Source organism: Dermacentor silvarum, chromosome 4, assembly GCF_013339745.2.
Source record: "Dermacentor silvarum isolate Dsil-2018 chromosome 4, BIME_Dsil_1.4, whole genome shotgun sequence".
In the NCBI taxonomy this organism is placed as follows: domain Eukaryota; kingdom Metazoa; phylum Arthropoda; class Arachnida; order Ixodida; family Ixodidae; genus Dermacentor; species Dermacentor silvarum.
In genome coordinates this window covers 189,189,327-189,209,361 of record NC_051157.2, presented here as the reverse complement: position 1 = coordinate 189,209,361, position 20,035 = coordinate 189,189,327, and the positions used below count along the sequence as shown (strand labels likewise).

General features: G+C 49.9%; 6 non-coding genes across 6 annotated transcripts; all 6 read left to right on the top strand.

The window, feature by feature from the left end:
* Window positions 1-517: 517 nt before the first annotated feature.
* Trnad-guc (transfer RNA aspartic acid (anticodon GUC)) lies at window positions 518-589 on the top strand. Its single transcript has one exon. It is a non-coding gene; the product is annotated as a tRNA-Asp (tRNA).
* Window positions 590-5,954: 5,365 nt separating this feature from the next.
* Trnad-guc (transfer RNA aspartic acid (anticodon GUC)) lies at window positions 5,955-6,026 on the top strand. Its single transcript has one exon. It is a non-coding gene; the product is annotated as a tRNA-Asp (tRNA).
* Window positions 6,027-6,185: 159 nt separating this feature from the next.
* Window positions 6,186-6,257, top strand: Trnad-guc (transfer RNA aspartic acid (anticodon GUC)). The gene has a single exon. It is a non-coding gene; the product is annotated as a tRNA-Asp (tRNA).
* Window positions 6,258-6,416: 159 nt separating this feature from the next.
* On the top strand, window positions 6,417-6,488 carry Trnad-guc (transfer RNA aspartic acid (anticodon GUC)). The gene has a single exon. It is a non-coding gene; the product is annotated as a tRNA-Asp (tRNA).
* A 161-nt stretch (window positions 6,489-6,649) lies between these two features.
* Window positions 6,650-6,721, top strand: Trnad-guc (transfer RNA aspartic acid (anticodon GUC)). Its single transcript has one exon. It is a non-coding gene; the product is annotated as a tRNA-Asp (tRNA).
* Window positions 6,722-6,881: 160 nt separating this feature from the next.
* On the top strand, window positions 6,882-6,953 carry Trnad-guc (transfer RNA aspartic acid (anticodon GUC)). The gene has a single exon. It is a non-coding gene; the product is annotated as a tRNA-Asp (tRNA).
* Window positions 6,954-20,035: the final 13,082 nt, after the last annotated feature.

The following is a 20,035-nucleotide window of genomic DNA, read 5'->3' as shown; positions in this document are numbered from 1 at the left end:
TACCTTACGATATGATCATGCTACTGGGCCTCCATAGTTTGTGGAGAACACGTATGGCCGTCAGACACGCTGACGTTAACGCGCGATCGGCAAGGGAGAATTTTGTGGAAAATGTGTGCTACATACGCGATGTGTATCGAGTACAAGCTGAACCACTTCACTGGATCAGCGTATTTGATGAACTGTCAAAAATCAAGAAATTTTAATGCCTTATGTCAACCAAAGTAGGCTGACAATTTTTAACCACCCATTTGTATTTGGTTGCTGAAATAAAAAGTCTAAAAAGAAATCGTTAGTATAGTGGCCAGTATCCCCGCCTGTCACGCGGGAGACCGGGGTTCGATACCCCGACGGGAGTGTCTTTTTTTTTTTCCTTTTTTTTTCTGCCCGCGTGTTCCCATGGTCCCCACACCCACGCTATCTATCGTTCGCGCGCGCGTGTAACTACATTTGTGCCCAGAATATTGCATTTTCAATGTTTCATATATGTAATGCTTTATGTGCGCCTTTTCATGTCTCCTCGTTAGTATAGTGGCCAGTATCCCCGCCTGTCACGCGGGAGACCGGGGTTCGATTCCCCGACGGGGAGTGTCTTTTTTTTTCCTTTTTTTTCTGCCCGCGTGTTCCCATGGTCACCACACCCACGCTATCTATCGTTCGCGCGCGCGTGTAACTACACTTGTGCGCAGAATATTGCATTTTCAATGTTTCATATATGTAATGCTTTATGTGCGCCTTTTCATGTCTCCTCGTTAGTATAGTGGCCAGTATCCGGATTCCACTTCCGGACGTCGAGGCGAACGGACGTGCCATCATGTGCTCCGAAGGAGCGGTCTCAGCGGCCCATCTTGGCCGCGGAAACAGGAACATTCATGAAGACAACCAGGATTATCAAGTGATGCTGCCCCATCTGCCAAAAGGTCGGATTGTTCTTAATACAGTTTTTTTGCACGGTGATATCCGTGCTCGGCCGTACAGAGTCGAAGACTTCCGGGATGTCCTGGCCAGCCTGGAAATGCTCCCCGAGGTTGTCGCCTTGGGAGCTTTCCAGATGAATCATGTGTGGGCCGTAACACTGAAGAGCTCAGAAGCAGTCAAGAAGTTGTTAAGATCTGCAACAATTACTGTCAAGAGCAGGCGCTGTCTAGTCGTTGACCCGAACAACCAGGACCTATGCCTTAAAATGCACTGGGTGCTCTATAATGTCAACGACATTATACGGTGAAGTTACGGAAGTTTCCCGAGAGCGCTGGCGTGCACAGGGCGTCACAGACAAGGGCTCCACAACGCGTCTGGTGAACCTCAAGTTGAAGCCGGGCGTTACAAGTGAAGATATCCCGCATCAGCTTCGAGTCGCGGGAGAGCCAGCTTTATTAGTGGTGCCTGGAAGGCCACCACTTTGCTTGCGCTGCCAAGGAAAAGGCCACGTTCGCCGGGAGTGCCGGGTGCCCCGATGCTCGCGTTGCAGGCGTTTTGGCCATGATGAAAGTCAGTGCACGCCTACATACGCAAACGTCACAGGGCCGTTGAAGAATCCAGATTCCTCTGAGCTTGTCATGGACGAGGCGGAGGCTGAGGAAGCGGCAGCCGCTGAAAGTGAGAAGGTTAAACCGCAAGTAACGCCCACAGCACCCGCCCCCTTGCAGCTGGCCGTGATGTCCGTACCATGCGAGCAGCCGGCACCGCAAGAAAAGCAGTCTGACCCGGAAAAGGACAGGCTGCACCTGATAAAAGAAGCCAAGGAAGACACAACTGCAGTGACTGACTCCAACGCGCTGAGCGCAATGGAGACAGATGTGACTACGTCGTCGAGTAAGCGGGCGCACATCGAGACAGTGAAACTTGACGACCCGAATGGTGGCCTGAATGCCGAGGAGCCGCCTGCTAAAGCGGCACTGGGCCGACGGCCGTCATTCAGGCCGAAGCCGAACATTCCCCCAGACAAACATGTTGCAGACACGACGCCGAAGTAGGCGCGGGGTCTGCGCTTTTTGGGTGCCAGCACGTCAAGCTGCGAAAGACTTTCACGCGCATGGACGGCTTCGGGGAGCGGAGACATCAAGCTTGTGTTGCAGAAGGTGCAAGCGTGTCAGAAAGAATTCTGCAAGGACTGGCCCAACCCGGTGAACTGTCTGCCGTGCGGTCGCGCACAGAGGTGAGCGTCGTGCGACCCGTTCGCTCCTCACAAAATATGCACGATAAAACTGGGCAGCCGCTACGAGTAGCTACACTGAATGTAAGGGGTTTAGCAGCCCGGAGAAGGCAGTACCAAGTGAGCCGACTATTTTTAGAAAATGAGTTGGATCTTGTCGCAGTGCAAGAAACTAAAATCGAAAGTGAGGAGCAGACGGACTGCATGGTGGAAACCTTTCGAACGCGCTACAATGTTTGTATTTGTCATGCTGTGGGAACATCCGGTGGATGCGCGATCTTCATCCGCAATAACCTTGGACATTTCGGATGTGAGCATTGTTGTTTCTGAAGCAGGACGATTGCTAATTGTTGACTTTTATTTTTCCGGCCAGCCTTGGAGAGTGATATGTGTTTATGCACCTAATAACGAGAACGATCGCGTAGACTTTTTCGGAAAAATCGAGCGTTACTTGAAGTGTTTGAAGCGTATTGTCATGCTTGGCGATTTCAATTGTGTTTTGATGGCCGAAGACAGAGCTAAGAATGTGTCTGGTCGCGATAAAAGTGCAAATGTACTGCAGGCGTTAATGCACGAAAATGATTTGGACGATATGGGTTGGCTTCTTTCGAATGGAAATCGGCCCGTGTTCACGCACTTCCAGCGCGGAAGTAGCGCGCGGCTCGACAGAGTGTATGCCTCGGTTGACTTTGTGAACATGTGCACTAATTATAAAGTAAAACATGTCTCTTTTAGTGATCACAGCCTTGTTATGGTCACACTCGGTGGCAAGAAAAGGAAAACGCAATTCAGCTGGCAGTTATGGAAGTTCAATGTAAGACTACTCGACGACGAATTGTTTAATGGAAAAGTAAAAGGAAAAATTGAATGCATGACCCGCACAGCAGCAAAGTCACGTGCGGCTGAATGGGACCATTTCAAGAACGAAGTCAAGCTGATGGCGATCGAGAGAGGAACATTGCTCAGTCATAAAGAAAAAGAAAAAACAAGAGAATTGCAATGCCAGCTTGATTTTATGATCAGCATCGGAACAGCGAATCCCGGGAAATTCTGTAAAGAAATCCGTGAAGTTAAGGGTCAGCTCGAGGCTCTCGACGTTGAAAAATATCGATCTGCAGTAGTAAGGGCGCGAGCTGAAAAGCTCTGGATGGGGGAAACTCCCAATAAGCGCGCATTGTGCGACGAAAGGAGATATGCAACACAAAATGAAATCCGAGAGATTAGGTATCAAAACAATATTACCAGTGACATTAACGAAATTGAACGAGCATTTGTTGAGCACTATCAGAACCTAATAGGTGAAAAAAGAAGCGGGAGCTCTCCGCTAGAGCCGGAGATCCTTGATTTAATGCCAAGGTTAGATGAAGATACTCGAGCGCTTTTGGAGCAACCCATTAGCGTAGATGAAATCAAACATGCGATCACCGAACTAACGTTGAGGAAAACACCTGGGCCAGACGGCCTCGGTGCCGCGTTCTACAAAGCTTACGCCGATGATTTGGCACCCATTTTGCATGCAGTAATCACAGAGGCGTTCGAAACGAAAGAAATGCCGCTTTCTTTCCGCGCCGCTCACGTAGTGCTGATTCCGAAATTTGACGACCGTACTAAGCTGCTATCTGTGGGGGCGTATCGTCCGATAACGCTCACAAACACGGACTACAAAGTTTACACAAAAGTGTTGGCAAAGCGACTGCAGAGTGTCATCAAACTTCTTGTTGGACCACACCAGACATGTGGCATAAAAGGACGCTCTATCTGTACAAATGTGCATGTAGCCCGCAGTATTCTCGAGTGTTGTGACATTTTTGACGATCGAGTAGCAATGTTGCAGCTCGACTTAGCAAAAGCATTTGACCGTGTGTCGCATGAAGTTCTTTTCAGCATTCTTGAACATGCAAACATAGGCACTGTGATACTCGATGGTTTAAAGATGGTGTACAGTGACTGTATTATAAACATTGTGGTGAACAAGAAACTAACTGATAGTATTAAGATCAGATCATCAGTAAGGCAAGGTTGTCCATTGTCCCCTTTGCTCTTTGCAATTTACTTAGAGCCATTCTGTTTATCTCTAATAAGCAATAAAAGGATTAATGGCTATAAGCTTGAATCGTCACATGTTAAAGTGCTTGCTTATGCTGACGATGTGGCAATATTTTGTACGGATAGGGAAAGTGTGCAGGAGGCAATAAGCGAGACTCATAGATTTTGCGGACAAACCGGCTGCGAGATCAACTGGGACAAGAGTATCGGCTTTTGGCATGGAAGCTGGGATGTCACGCCAGCTGTCTTCGCAAATTTACAGTGGACTGTGTCTCCTTCGAAATATCTGGGTGTGCCTCTTGAGCACACCCAGATATTCCCATTGTGCTCTTCCATATCTTCCCAGTATTGTGCACACCCACTGCACAATACTGGGAAGATGAGACGTCGCGTCTAAAAGAGAAAACCGGAGGATGGCAAGGTCGCGATTTATCGATGTTTGCAAGGGCAACTGTTTGTAATTTATTTTTAATTGCCAAAGTGTGGTATGTTCTCCAATTTTTGTCCATGACACGTGTGAACGTACAGAAAATTCACAGAGTGTTTGCTGTTTTTATTTGGGGTTCCACTTGGGAGAGGGTCAGTCGAACACACTTGTTTCGTCCTGTTCGAGATGGGGGACTTGGACTGTCGCATTTGTTCTTACGACAGATTGTTTCTGCGTCTTCTTTGTCTTCTTGCGTGACCAAAGTGACTTATTTTTGCGTACGATGCTTCAGGTTCGCTTGAAGGATGTTCTTCCTGAAATTATTGTGTCAAGTGCAACGCCTGTAAACTGTGGGGTTAAAGGCTACGTGCGGGAGGTAGCAACTTCCTTCCGAATACTAAAAGCTCGATTTTCAATGCAATATCTGAGCACAGTGACAAGAAAGAAACTTTACAAAGATTTAATTGAAGTTATGCTGCCAGTGCCTATGTACAGAATGAAATACTATGGAAGCCCTGGGCAAGATGTGTTAAAAAGAGTTAAAAGGATGCCAGTGAGAGCGAATGCAAAATCTTTTTTCTTCAAGTTGCATACATCTATCCTTCCTGTGAAGACATGGTTGGCCGACAAAGGAATATTCGTGCCCTGGACGACAAACTGTGTCATCTGTAAGAAACGCGAGACCATTGAGCACGCATTTATTGAGTGCTGGGATGCCGTATTTTACTGGGACGTCTTGCAAAGAACGCTTAAAAAGGAACTGCCGATAACACCGCAGGGTATACGCTTCCTGCCGGTAGACAGCGATCAAGAGTTCCCATATGATATGATAATGCTCTTAGGCCTCCATAGTCTTTGGAAAACACGGATGGCGGTAACGCATGCTGATGTAAACCTGCGGTCAACGCGAGAAAATTTTGTTGAAAGTATTGTATTCATACGTGAAATATTTCGTGTACAGACGGAACCGCCTGACTGGTTGGATGTCCTTGATGAATTGGTGGAGTTCAAAAAATTTTAGCTTGCTACGGTGGCCCAAGTAGGCCAGCGTACTTTTACATGTGTATGTGTATCTGTGTGTGTGAATAAAACAAGGTTCATAAAAAAAAATAGCTGGCCAGTGTCCCGCCTGTCACGCGGGAGACCGGGGTTCGATTCCCCTACGGGGAGTGTCTTTTTTTTTTTCCTTTTTTTTCTGCACGCGTGTTCCCATGGTCACCACACCCACGCTATCTATCGTTCGCGCGCGCGTGTAACTACACTTGTGCGCAGAATATTGCATTTTCAATGTTTCATATATGTAATGCTTTATGTGCGCCTCTTCATGTCTCCTCGTTAGTATAGTGGCCAGTATCCCCGCCTGTCACGCGGGAGACCGGGGTTCGATTCCCCGACGGGGAGTGTCTTTTTATTTCTTTTTTTTTCTGCACGCATGTTCCCATGGTCACCACACCCACGCTATCTATCGTTCGCGCGCGCGCGTGTTACTACACTTGTGCGTAGAATATTGCATTTTCAATGTTTCATATATGTAATGCTTTATGTGCGCCTCTTCATGTCTCCTCGTTAGTATAGTGGCCAGTATCCCCGCCTGTCACGCGGGAGACCGGGGTTCGATTCCCCGACGGGGAGTGTCTTTTTTATTTCTTTTTTTTCTGCACGCATGTTCCCATGGTCACCACACCCACGCTATCTATCGTTCGCGCGCGCGCGTGTTACTACACTTGTGCGTAGAATATTGCATTTTCAATGTTTCATATATGTAATGCTTTATGTGCGCCTCTTCATGTCTCCTCGTTAGTATAGTGGCCAGTATCCCCGCCTGTCACGCGGGAGACCGGGGTTCGATTCCCCGACGGGGAGTGTCTTTTTTATTTCTTTTTTTTTTCTGCACGCATGTTCCCATGGTCACCACACCCACGCTATCTATCGTTCGCGCGCGCGCGTGTTACTACACTTGTGCGTAGAATATTGCATTTTCAATGTTTCATATATGTAATGCTTTATGTGCGCCTCTTCATGTCTCCTCGTTAGTATAGTGGCCAGTATCCCCGCCTGTCACGCGGGAGACCGGGGTTCGATTCCCCGACGGGGAGTGTCTTTTTTATTTCTTTTTTTTTCTGCACGCATGTTCCCATGGTCACCACACCCACGCTATCTATCGTTCGCGCGCGCGCGTGTTACTACACTTGTGCGTAGAATATTGCATTTTCAATGTTTCATATATGTAATGCTTTATGTGCGCCTCTTCATGTCTCCTCGTTAGTATAGTGGCCAGTATCCCCGCCTGTCACGCGGGAGACCGGGGTTCGATTCCCCGACGGGGAGTGTCTTTTTTATTTCTTTTTTTTTCTGCACGCATGTTCCCATGGTCACCACACCCACGCTATCTATCGTTCACGCGCGCGTGTTACTACACTTGTGCGCAGAATATTGCATTTTCAATGTTTCATATATGTATTGCTTTATGAGCGCCTTTTCATGTCTCCTCGTTAGTATAGTAGCCAGTATCCCCGCCTGTCACGCGGGAGACCGTTGTTCGATTCCCCGACGGGCAGTGTCTTTTTTATTTCTTTTTTTTTTCTGCACGCATGTTCCCATGGTCACCACACCCACGTTATCTATCGTTCGCGCGCGCGCGTGTTACTACACTTGTGCGTAGAATATTGCATTTTCAATGTTTCATATATGTAATGCTTTATGTGCGCCTCTTCATGTCTCCTCGTTAGTATAGTGGCATTCTGCTTCCGGCCACCGAGCGTGACGGTTCGTGAATCATGGCCTCTCCCGGAGCAGCGACAGCGGTCACTTTTGGCCGCGGAAACAGGACCAACGACGAAGAGAAGGATTACCCTTTTATTTTGCCGCAACTGCCTAAAGGACGAGTGGCTACTAACACCGTGTTTTTACACGGGGATGTACGTGCGAGACCATACAGGGTCGAGGACTTCAGAGACGCCCTACTGCCGACGGGCTTGCTGCCTGGCGTGGTATGCATAGGGGCGTACCAGATCAATCACGTGTGGGCGGTGACCCTTAAGGATGCGACCACCACGAAACGGCTAGGTGGCCCTGAAGGAACTTCAAGTGAAAGGACGACGGTGCGTCATCGTCGACCCACAGGACCAGCAGGTGAAGCTTCGACTTCACTGGCTGCTGTATGGCGTTGCCGACGATGACGTCCGGGTGGCGTTTGCGCCTTTCGGCAACGTGGATGAGGTAAGCCAGGAGAGGTGGCGTGTCCAAGGTATGGGGGACAAGACCTCTACCACGCGGACCGTGCTCCTCAAGCTGAAGACCGGCGTCAAGGTAGAGGACCTTCCACATCAGGTCCGCGTCGGCGGAGAACTCGCTTTGGTGGTCGTTCCCGGTCGGCCCATGCAGTGCTTGCGTTGCCAGGGCACTGGGCACGTCCGGCGAGAGTGTAAGGTGCCGCGCTGCTCCCGTTGCAGACGTTTTGGGCACGTCGACGCCGACTGCGTGAAGACGTACGCTACAGCGACAGGCCCAGCAGTGAGTGAAGCGGCAGCCGAAAATCTGATGGATGCAGCCGAGGCTGAAGACGCCGCCAAGGGAGCCGGAGACCAAGTGCCGCCAGCGAAAACAAGTACCGTGACAGTGCCGGAGGGCGCTGAAGCCAAGGTGGACGAAGCTGCTGAGCAAGTGACTGGGCCGGCACGGGTCGACACGTTAGCTGTGCTTCGAAAGGAAGGTGCGAGTGAAGGCGAAAGCGATGACGACGATTCAGAAATGGAACAGAGCGAGGCTGCCAACGACGGGGACCGGGCTGCTAGTCTCGGTGCAACCTTCAAGCGCCCCCGAGACGACGCCGGAGACAAGGATAACGCAGCATCCAGCACCGGGGATGGGCCGCCGGCAAAAGCGCCTCTTGGGAGGCGTTCGGGTTTCAAACCCAAACCGAATGTTCCGCCCGAGAGAAGGCCTGTGGACAAAGCGCAGCACACCACCAACAACGCCGGGAAGCCGGGCGGCTCCGGAGGCGGCTAGCCGAGGGCTAGTCGTGAAAGGTAAGCACCATGCTCCGGGCCTACTTCATTCTTTAGTACAGCATGGCACCTGACCCGTCTCTCAGCATTGCCACACTAAACGTGCGAGGCTTGGCGGCTAGCCGTAGGCAATGTCAAGTCCTACGGTTGATCACTGACTACGACATAGACGTTTTAGCTGTCCAGGAGACCAAGGTAGACGGGGAGGAAGAGACCGGGAGCATGGTGCGGCGTTTCACGACTAGATATTATGCAGTCGTGAGCCACGCGGTAGGGACGTCCGCTGGATGTGTCCTGTTTGTTAAGAAGTTACGAGACCTGGTTGTTCAAAGTGTGTTTTCATGTCAGTCGGGAAGGATTGTTATTTGCGATTTTGTGTTTTGTAAAGTTGAATTCCGAGTTATATGCATATATGCGCCAAATGGGGTAGAAGAACGTGCATTATTTTTTTCGAGTCTTTTTCAGTATATTAGCAGTGAAAAGTGCATGCTTTTGTTGGGGGATTTCAACTGTGTTTTGAGTGCTCGGGATAGATGCAATAATGGTGGTATCCGCGATAAAAGCAGTCATATATTGTCTAGGCTGATCAGCGAAAGTGAACTAGACGATGTATGTTAGTGTCTAGAGGGGGAGCGGGAAGTGATGTATACGCGATTTCAAGGCAGTAGCCATGCGCGGTTAGACCGCTTGTACATGTCACAGGACATGATTCCAAAGTGCCACAGTTATTCTGTTGCACCTGTGTCGTTCTCCGATCACTGCTTGGTGATGTGTACCATAGGAATGAAGAAGAAGAGTCAATCTTTTAACTGGGACCAATGGAAAATGAATGCCTTACTTCTAAAAGACGCGCCATTTGTAGACGCAATTCATGAGGCCGTTATGGAAGTAAGCGATGAATGTATTGAAACAATAGCAGAGAAATGGGAATGGTTCAAACAGAAGGTAAAAATGAAAGCAATAGACAGATCCAGCTGCTTAAAGTTTGACAGGGAAATGAAAGAACGAGACTTACGAAAGATACTTAATCAGCTGATAGCGCTGGAGTGCAAAGAGCCAGGGGCGTATAAGCAAGATATGCGAACCATCAAAGAAAAAATCGAACAGTTGGACAAAGAACGCTATCAAGGTGCGATTGTGCGCGCAAGAGCAAACGCATTAGTAGCGGGGGAGACGCCCACCAAAAGGGCGCTTGGACTTGAAAAAGCTCATGGTCGACGTAATCATGTCGATAAGATCTCGTGGAATGGCACACTCGTCGACGATATTAAGAGCATAGGCCGAGCGTTTTTAGAGTATTACCAGTCATTGTTTGCATATCAAGAAGCCAATGTAGATGAGTTCAAAAGGGTCTTTCTCAGTCGCATGCCGCGATTAAGTGACGACACGAAGGACCTATTAGAAGGCAATATAAGAGAACACGAAGTCGAAAAAGCAATAAATGATTTGTACAATGGCAAATCACCCGGACCTGACGGTCTGAGCGCGTGTTTTTATAAAGCCTTCAAGAAAGAACTGTCGCCCCTGCTAACAGACCTGTTTAACGCCGCGTATGTGAACAAAGCTTTGCCGCCTTCTTTTGGTAAAGCGCATACCATCTTGATACCTAAGAGTGACAAAGCGGAGAAACTTAGGCTCGTGACATCTTATAGGCCGATATCTTTAACCAATGTCGACTATAAGATTTTCATGAAGGTTTTGGCAGCCAGACTTCAAAGCGTCATCAAAGAAATCGTCGCAGACCACCAAACGTGTGGGATCAAAGGGAGGTCAATTTTTTCGAATATTCACACGATGCGGTGCGTGCTCGAGTGCTGTGACATCACTTACGATGGCGTCGCAGTGCTCCAGCTTGACCTAGAGAAAGCTTTTGACTGTGTGTCTCATGATATTTTGTTTGCCATTCTGGATCACGTTAATGTAGGTGTCATCATCACTGAGGGAGTGGCATTGGCGTATCAGAACTGCACAACCCGCTTAATTGTGAATAAATCATTGGCGTCCCCCATTAACGTCATGCGTTCTGTGCGTCAAGGCTGCCCCCTCAGTCCTCTTTTGTTTGCTATTTACATGGAAACGATGTGTTTGGCGATAATAGAGAATGATCAAATACGCGGGTAAAGCTTGGCAGCCACAGAAGTCAAACTCCTGGCATATGCAGATGATATCGCCGTGTGTTGTACAAACAGAGAAAGTGTAACGGAAACAATACGCGTTGTGAAACAGTTTTGTGATGTGACGGGCAGTAAAGTGAACTGGGGTAAATCCCTCGGTTTGTGGCACGGAGAGTGGTCTTCGGCCCCAGACAACTTTGCGAATGTGAGCTGGGTGAAAACCCCTACCAAGTATCTGGGTGTTCCCTTGGACAGTTCAAGTAAGTGGGAATATGGTCACTTCCATGCGTTTCTATGTCTGAAAACCACTGTACTTGCGAGCTGAAGCATCGTGATACCAAAGTCAAATCCAGGCAACTGCTGTACTTGAGGCCTCGCAGATATGTAGGACTGCCGTCATTCATCACACAAAGGTCGTGATCATTGGCGAATGTTACCAGATTCCTGCCTCTGGAATTGATTGCCGAGCTACCCCAGAGTAAGTGATGTGCGTTGAAATCGCCCGTTATAATCCAAGGACCACTGGTATGTAACAATATGTCTCGCAGTCTATCGCATTCAAATCGTCCTGACGGCGATAAGTAGACACCAATGAAGACACTTACTTGAAGACACTTACTTGAAGACACTTACTTCAAGTAGACACTTACTTGAAGATCAGGGGGCTAAACAATTCCTCCTCGTCGAATGCAGTACAACGTATCGATTGGACTAAATTCAAGCTACATATGGAAAATGCATGCAGAGAAGACGTGGGCAATAGCCTAGAGGAAACCATCTCAGAGGCAATGAGAGAAGCTTCATGCCTCCTAACATTGAAAGCGAACCGTTCCCAATTTGACGTAGAACTGGAGAGGCTAACGGCACTTCGACGACGAGCTGAAAGGAGGTACAGGCGCACGAAGGCAGTTTGTGACCTGAGAATGGCACGAAGAACACAGAAGAAAATTCAGCGTCGTTTGGACAAATTGCAGGAACAACGTTGGAAGTCCTTTTGTGAATCCCTGGACCCTCGTAAACCACTTTCATACATCTGGAGGACAGTTCGTGGCCTCCGCTCGTCTCCACAACAGCGACATCCCTTCATGGCCTTAGCCCTACATCACTGCCAGACGCAACTTGAGGTGGCAAATAATTTTTGTGCGCGGATCGCCGGCGTGTGTGTCATCCCCCACGCCGAAGGTGTTAGTGTCATCCCTGTGTCTCGCGTACCAGAAATGGAACTTCCATTTACTATGGAAGAACTTGACGCATCTTTGGCTGCTTCTCGACGTTCATCTTCACCAGGGCCTGACGGCATCACCTATGCAGCTCTTGTCCATCTTGGACGGGAGGCCAGGCAAGAGCTGTTGAATTACTACAACCGCTCATGGCGTGACGGAATTGTTCCACTCAATGGAAAATAAGTCGACTTGTACCGCTACTAAAAACAGGGAAGTCGCCTTTAGACCTGACATCATATCGCCCTATTGCCCTGGCAAGTTGCGTAGGTAAAGTAATGGAAAAAATGATCCTTACACGCTTAGAATGGTACCTTGAACGCCACAGTATAGACCCTGACTCAATGACAGGCTTTCGGCGAGGCAGGTCTTCAATAGACAATGTTATCGACCTGACAACGTACATACAGCAACAAAAATGTCTCAAGCGCATATCAGTGGCGCTCTTTCTTGATGTGAAAGGGGCGTACGATAATGTCACACATGAAGCGATCCTTGAATCACTGGAGGCTATCGGAATCGGTGGCCGTATGTTTCAATGGATCAGAAACTATTTGACCAGAAGGTCCTTCTATGTGCAGACCGAAAATGGCCCCTCTGCCAACTATTATACCTACTGCGGCGTCCCACAGGGCGGGGTATTGAGCCCTATTCTGTTTAACCTAGCTATGATTGGCCTTGCTGAACTATTACCCAATACAATACACCTGTCGATCTACGCCGACGATATTTGTCTTTGGTCTTCTGCGGTGACTCGTCTTCAAGTGCGCGCAAGAATTCAGCGGGCAGCCACCCTAACTTGTTCCTATCTCCGAAAACAAGGCCTTACTATGTCCATCGAAAAATGTGCGCTCATTGCCTTTACGCGCAAACCCATGTCACCGTACCCTGTTTCTCTCAATGGCCAGGATATTACATACCAGAAGTCTCACCGCTTCTTAGGTGTGATTATTGACAGGAACCTTTCATGGAGCCCCCACTGCATCTACCTGAAGCGGAGACTAATTTCAATTATACATATAATGAAGTTCCTGTGTGGAAAAACTTGGGGAACGTCGGTACGGTCCATGCTGCAGCTGTACAGAACACTGTTTCTGGGCTTTTTACGATACAGCTTGCCGGTTTTGGCGAACACATGCAAAACAAATATTCGTACCCTCCAAAGTTTGCAAGGCCAGGCTCTGCGGACATGTCTTGGACTTCCACGATGCGCCTCGACTCATGCAACAATCGTGATTGCTAGAGACTACTTGATTCCAACATACATCACGGTTGACAACCTCAGAGCACACATTCGACACCTGTGTCGCGTACCCAGTCATCACATTGCTGTTTTGCCAGCACAAAGACCTCAGGCCACGTTTTCGAAACTTGTTGCGACACATCAAGGCTGCCTTCCATCGGGATTTACACCAGCAGCAAGACCACTGTCACCCCCGTGGTGTCTACGGCAGCCACAAGTACACCTCACGATTCCGGGAATTACGAACAAGCTCAGTCATTCCACGGTAGCTCTACGACAGTTGACATTGTCATTGCTGAACGATGCATATGAGTTAAGAACGCAGGTTTACACCGATGGATCTGTCTCAGCCACCAGCTCCACAGGCGCTTTTATCATCCCGACCTTACAAGTCACAAGGAAGTTCAAAGTGTCCCACATAACGACTTCTACGGCTACAGAACTTGCCGCTCTACGTGCTGCAGTTAATTACATCGTAGAAACACCACCTCGAAAGTGGGTCATTTTTTGTGACTCCAAGGCAGCCCTTCAGAGTCTGCAGTCAGCATTACGACGCAAGACACATGAACAACTGGTGTTTGAGACCAGAGAGGTTCTCCATCAAGCCCTCATGAACGGACATGACATCATCTTTCAATGGCTGCCGGGGCACTGTGGCATCGTCGGTAATGACCTTGCCGATGATGCCGCCCGGTCAGCCCATAAGGAAACCCTGACTGTTCCTATACCCTTATCGAGGACAGACGCTGCGAGGGGTCTTCGTTTGCTCGCTCAAACCGAGAGAGAAACGTCATGGAGCAGCCCGATTTTTACGAACTGTCATCTCCAACGGCTGGATCCTACAATGAGGCTACAAATTCCATCGAACTTCCCCCGCCATGATGCAACTTTACTTTGCCGCCTCTGGTTAGGAGTGGCTTTTACGAAAGCATACTCATTCCTTCTGGGCATGTCTGACACACCAATCTGTGACTCGTGCAACTGTGAGGAGACGGTGGAACACGTGTTGTGTTTTTGTCATCTTTATGAGACCGAACGTGATCTTCTCCGGAGTGTGTTAGACCGATTAGACAGCAGACCTTTTTCAGAGACAAAGATTCTTGGACCGTGGCCCCACGCGTCGCAGGCTTACAAAGCGACGCGGGCATTGTTACAGTTCATGAAGTCGACTGGCCTCAGCGACCGATTGTGAAGTGTTGGACAACCGCATGTGTTTATACTGCGAGTGCTTTCTTCCCTCTCTCTCCTTTCTTTTCATCCCTTTAAACCCCTTCCCCCGTGTAGGGTAGCAAACCGGACGTGCTTCTGGTTAACCTCCCTGCCTTTCCTTTTTTTTGCCTCCTCCTCCTCCCTTGGACAGTTACAAACATAGCGAGGAATACTGGACGAACCAAATAAAAGAAACAAGAGAGAAAGCAGACAGGTGGAAAGGCATCAACCTGTCCATTTTTGCAAGGGCAACTGTATGCAATATGTTTTTCATTACGAAGTTGTGGTACGTCATGCAGACGTTATTTTATTCAAGGGTAAACGTACAAAAGTTGCACAGAGTGTTCGCCATTTTTATCTGGAAATCTAGCTGGGAAAGATGTAGCCGAACAAACCTGTTCAGGCGGGTGAAGGAAGGGGGGCTGGGCTTGGCGCATCTTTTTGTACGACAGCTTGTCAATAGATTTTTGTTTTTTCGAGATGTGCGTGATCCATTTCTGCGTACGGTATAACAGCTCAGGTTAAGAGACGCCTTGCCGGCACTCATTGTTAGTACTAATAGTATGCCAGGGGCGATTCGCGGCTATCTTAAAGAAGTAGTCGATAGTGTGCGCATTCTTTCTGTGCGTTTTTCTTTCGATTATCTTTCTGACGTGAAAAGAAAGACATTATATAAAGATGTATGCGACATTGTATTTCCAGTGCCATTGTACAGAGCTGTATACAGTGGAGGAACAGGACAGGATGTCCTGAAACGGGTGAAAAGAATGGAGCTGCCTACTGGCGTTAAAACATTCTTTTTTAAGCTACACACAGGAACACTGTCAGTGAAGACATTCATGAAAGAACGTGGCTTCCTTGTACCATGGGGCTCACACTGCTTGATTTGCAAGCAACCTGAAACAGTAGATCATGTGTTCTTGCATTGCTGGGAAGGGGTCTACTTCTGGGACGTCCTAAAACGGACAATCAACAAGGAGTTTCCGTTGAATCCGCATGGGATCAGGTACCTAGCGATAAAGAATGAGGACGGGGTACCATACGATTTAATCATGCTCCATGGCCTCCACTGTTTATGGCGGGCACAGATGGCTGGGTACCATTGCGACCCAGACGCTAGGCCAGCTCGTATTTATTTTCGAGACAGTATGTCTCGGTTCATTGAAATAAAGAAAACACAAGAATGTGTACCCGATTGGCTGTCGAGGATAGAACCTCTGACAGCATTAAAAGAATTTTAATTCGACAACGCCAGTCCATGTTGGACTGATGGCTTTCATGTTTTACAATATGTTTTGTAGTTGTGCTTTTTGAGATATTGTTCCGTACATTGTCAAAGACCGGCAATAAATAAAAAAAATTGTGGCGCAACCGATAACGCGTCTGACTACGAATCAGAGGATGCCAGGTTCGAATCCTGGCAAGCTGGTTTCTCGCTTTCGTTATTTTTTTTTCGTGGGCAAAAAGGGAAGTATGGGCTGTACTCCAGTAGCTTTCCTTCCGCATCCGGGCTTGTGGCGCAACATTCTGCTTCCGGCCACCGAGCGTGACGGTTCGTGAATCATGGCCTCTCCCGGGGCAGCGACAGCGGTCACTTTTGGCCGCGGAAACAGGACCAACGACGAAGAGAAGGATTACCCTTTTATTTTGCCGCAACTGCCTAAAGGACGAGTGGCTACTAACACCGTGTTTTTACACGGGGATGTACGTGCGAGACCATACAGGGTCGAGGACTTCAGAGACGCCCTACTGCCGACGGGCTTGCTGCCTGGCGTGGTATGCATAGGGGCGTACCAGATCAATCACGTGTGGGCGGTGACCCTTAAGGATGCGACCACCACGAAACGGCTAGTGGCCCTGAAGGAACTTCAAGTGAAAGGACGACGGTGCGTCATCGTCGACCCACAGGACCAGCAGGTGAAGCTTCGGCTTCACTGGCTGCTGTATGGCGTTGCCGACGATGACGTCCGCGTGGCGTTTGCGCCTTTCGGCAACGTGGACGAGGTAAGCCAGGAGAGGTGGCGTGTCCAAGGTATGGGGGACAAGACCTCTACCACGCGGACCGTGCTCCTCAAGCTGAAGACCGGCGTCGAGGTTGAGGACCTTCCACATCAGGTCCGCGTCGGCGGAGAACTCGCTTTGGTGGTCGTTCCCGGTCGGCCCATGCAGTGCTTGCGTTGCCAAGGCACTGGGCACGTCCGGCGAGAGTGTAAGGTGCCGCGCTGCTCCCGTTGCAGACGTTTTGGGCACGTCGACGCCGACTGCGTGAAGACGTACGCTACAGCGACAGGCCCAGCAGTGAGTGAAGCGGCAGCCGAAAATCTGATGGATGCAGCCGAGGCTGAAGACGCCACTAAGGGAGCCGGAGACCAAGTGCCGCCAGCGAAGACAAGTACCGTGACAGTGCCGGAGGGCGCTGAAGCCAAGGTGGACGAAGCTGCTGAGCAAGTGACTGGGCCGCCACGGGTCGACACGGAAGCTGTCCTTCGAAAGGAAGGTGCGAGTGAAGGCGAAAGCGATGACGAAGATTCAGAAATGGAACAGAGCGAGGCTGCCAACGACGGGGACCGGGCTGCTAGTCTCGGTGCAACCTCCAAGCGCCCCCGAGACGACGCCGGAGACAAGGATAACGCAGCATCCAGCACCGGGGATGGGCCGCCGGCAAAAGCGCCTCTTGGGAGGCGTTCGGGTTTCAAACCCAAACCGAATGTTCCGCCCGAGAGAAGGCCTGTGGACAAAGCGCAGCACACCACCAACAACGCCGGGAAGCCGGGCGGCTCCGGAGGCGGCTAGCCGAGGGCTAGTCGTGAAAGGTAAGCACCATGCTCCGGGCCTACTTCATTCTTTAGTACAGCATGGCACCTGACCCGTCTCTCAGCATTGCCACACTAAACGTGCGAGGCTTGGCGGCTAGCCGTAGGCAATGTCAAGTCCTACGGTTGATCACTGACTACGACATAGACGTTTTAGCTGTCCAGGAGACCAAGGTAGACGGGGAGGAAGAGACCGGGAGCATGGTGCGGCGTTTCACGACTAGATATTATGCAGTCGTGAGCCACGCGGTAGGGACGTCCGCTGGATGTGTCCTGTTTGTTAAGAAGTTACGAGACCTGGTTGTTCAAAGTGTGTTTTCATGTCAGTCGGGAAGGATTGTTATTTGCGATTTTGTGTTTTGTAAAGTTGAATTCCGAGTTATATGCATATATGCGCCAAATGGGGTAGAAGAACGTGCATTATTTTTTTCGAGTCTTTTTCAGTATATTAGCAGTGAAAAGTGCATGCTTTTGTTGGGGGAATTCAACTGTGTTTTGAGTGCTCGGGATAGATGCAATAATGGTGGTATCCGCGATAAAAGAATGGAGGTGCCTACTGGGGGGCAACAACATTCTTTTTTAGGCTACACACAGGAACACTGTCAGTGAAGACATTCATGGAAGAACGCGGCTTCCTTGTACCATGGGGCCCACACTGCTTGATTTGCAAGCAACCTGAAACTGTAGATCATGTGTTCTTGCATTGCTGGGAAGGTGTCTACTTTTGGGACGTCCTAAAACGGACAATCAAGAAGGAGTTTCCGTTGAATCCGCATGGGATCAGGTACCTAGCGATAAAGAATGAGGACGGGGTACCATACGATTTAATCATGCTCCATGGCCTCCACTGTTTATATGGCGGGCACAGATGGCTGGGTACCATTGCGACCCAGACGCTAGGCCTGCTCGTATTTATTTTCGAGAAAGTATGTCTCGTTTCATTGAAATTAAGAAAATGCAAGATTGTGTACCCGATTGGCTGTCGAGGATAGAACCTCTGACAGCTTTAAAAGAATTTTAGTTTGACAACGTCAGTCCATGTTGGGCGGATGGCTTTCATGTTTTTCAGTATGTTCTGTAGGTGTTCTTTTTGTGATGTCTGTTTCTATACTGTGTGCATTGTACATTGTCAAAGACCGGCAATAAATAAAGAAAGGGGGCTTGTGGAGCAACGATTCTGCTTCCGGCCACCGAGCGTGACGGACGCATGATGACGGGCTCCGTAGGAGCGGCTTCAGCGGCCCAGAGCGGCCGCGGTAACAGGAGTGTCGTTGCGGACAACGAGTACCAAGTTGTTTTGCCGAGTTTGCCAACAGGGCGTTTTGTTGTGAACACAGTTTTTTTACATTGTGATATCAGGGCCCGCCCATACCGGGTGGAAGATTTCCGCGATGCGCTCGCCCCGTTATCGCTCCTGCCGGAAGTGGTGGCTCTCGGGGCCTACCGTATGAGCCATGTTTGGGCCGTGACCTTCAAAGACAACGAAGCTGTGAAGAAGATCGTCAGTGTTGGTGAGCTACAGGTCAAGAAGGGCCGATGCCTCGTCATTGACCCCGCCAACCAGGATGTACGCTTAAAAGTGCATTGGCTGCTGCACACCGTTCCTGACGAGGACGTGCGTCTTGCCTTCGCGCCGTTTGGAAAGGTCACGGACGTCGCCCGCGACCGGTGGCGGGTGCATGGCGTGGCTGACAAGAACTCTACCACAAGACTGGTTACGCTGAAGTTGAAGCCGGGCGTAATGCTTGACGACCTGCCACACCAGGTGAGCGTCTCCGGCGAGCTGGCTCTTGTGGTTGTGCCGGGCAGGGCCCCTCTCTGCCTACGCTGCCGCGGGACGGGCCATATTCGTCGCGACTGCCGCATTCCGCGGTGTGGTGCCTGCCGACGCTTCGGTCACGAAGAGAGTCAGTGCGAGCGGACGTACGCTAGCGTGACCGGACCCGTGAGCAACGACGACAACTCCGCCCTACTCATGGACGAGGCGGATATGGAAGACACATCGACCACGGCTAAGGAAGCAGCTGGCGAGGTGGCAGAGTCGGAGGCACGACCTCAGAAACAGGGGCAACATGTCGATGAAGCCGTCGACACTGAACAGCAAGAGCAAGTGGAGGGCACTGTAGCCATGCCGAACCGTGAGGAAGAGAGCCCACCTGACCCGGGAGCGGCCTCCACCCCCCCTGAACATGAAGACATGGACACCCATACCGGGCTTGCCAACTTGCAGGCGGGGAAACGTCCGCGCGACCAGACCAATAGCCTGGCTACGACGCAGGACAGCAGCGGCGGAGACGAGCCACCGCCCAAAGCGCCAGGTATGAGGAGACCAACCTTGAAGCTGCGGCCGAACATTACGGCCGATCCACGGCAGGCGGGCAAACCGCCTCCGTAGTTCTGTGTTTTGCTTGAGGCGGGTTGGGGGGTTCGTGAGTGCAATGGCCGTCACCCTGAGCGCTATTCTCTTGGATATGTGTCAGGAACGAGGGCCCGAGTTGCATGTCAGTGTTGTTTTCGAGAGGTCGGGTTGTGTTCCCATTTGTGGCACTCAACGCGGTTATCGGCGCGTCATTATAAACACTCGTCCCTGCGTAACTGTGACGGGCACCATTCTACCGTGTAGCCATGGCAGCTAATATCGAAGGAGCGCTACGTGTAGCCACGTTAAATGTACGAGGGCTCGGTGCAAGAAGGCGGCAATGTCAGCTAAGTCGCCTACTCTTAGATAATGACTTGCATCTTGTGGGAATCCAAGAAACCAAAATAGAGAGCCAAGAGCTAACCGACAGAATGGTGTCCAATTT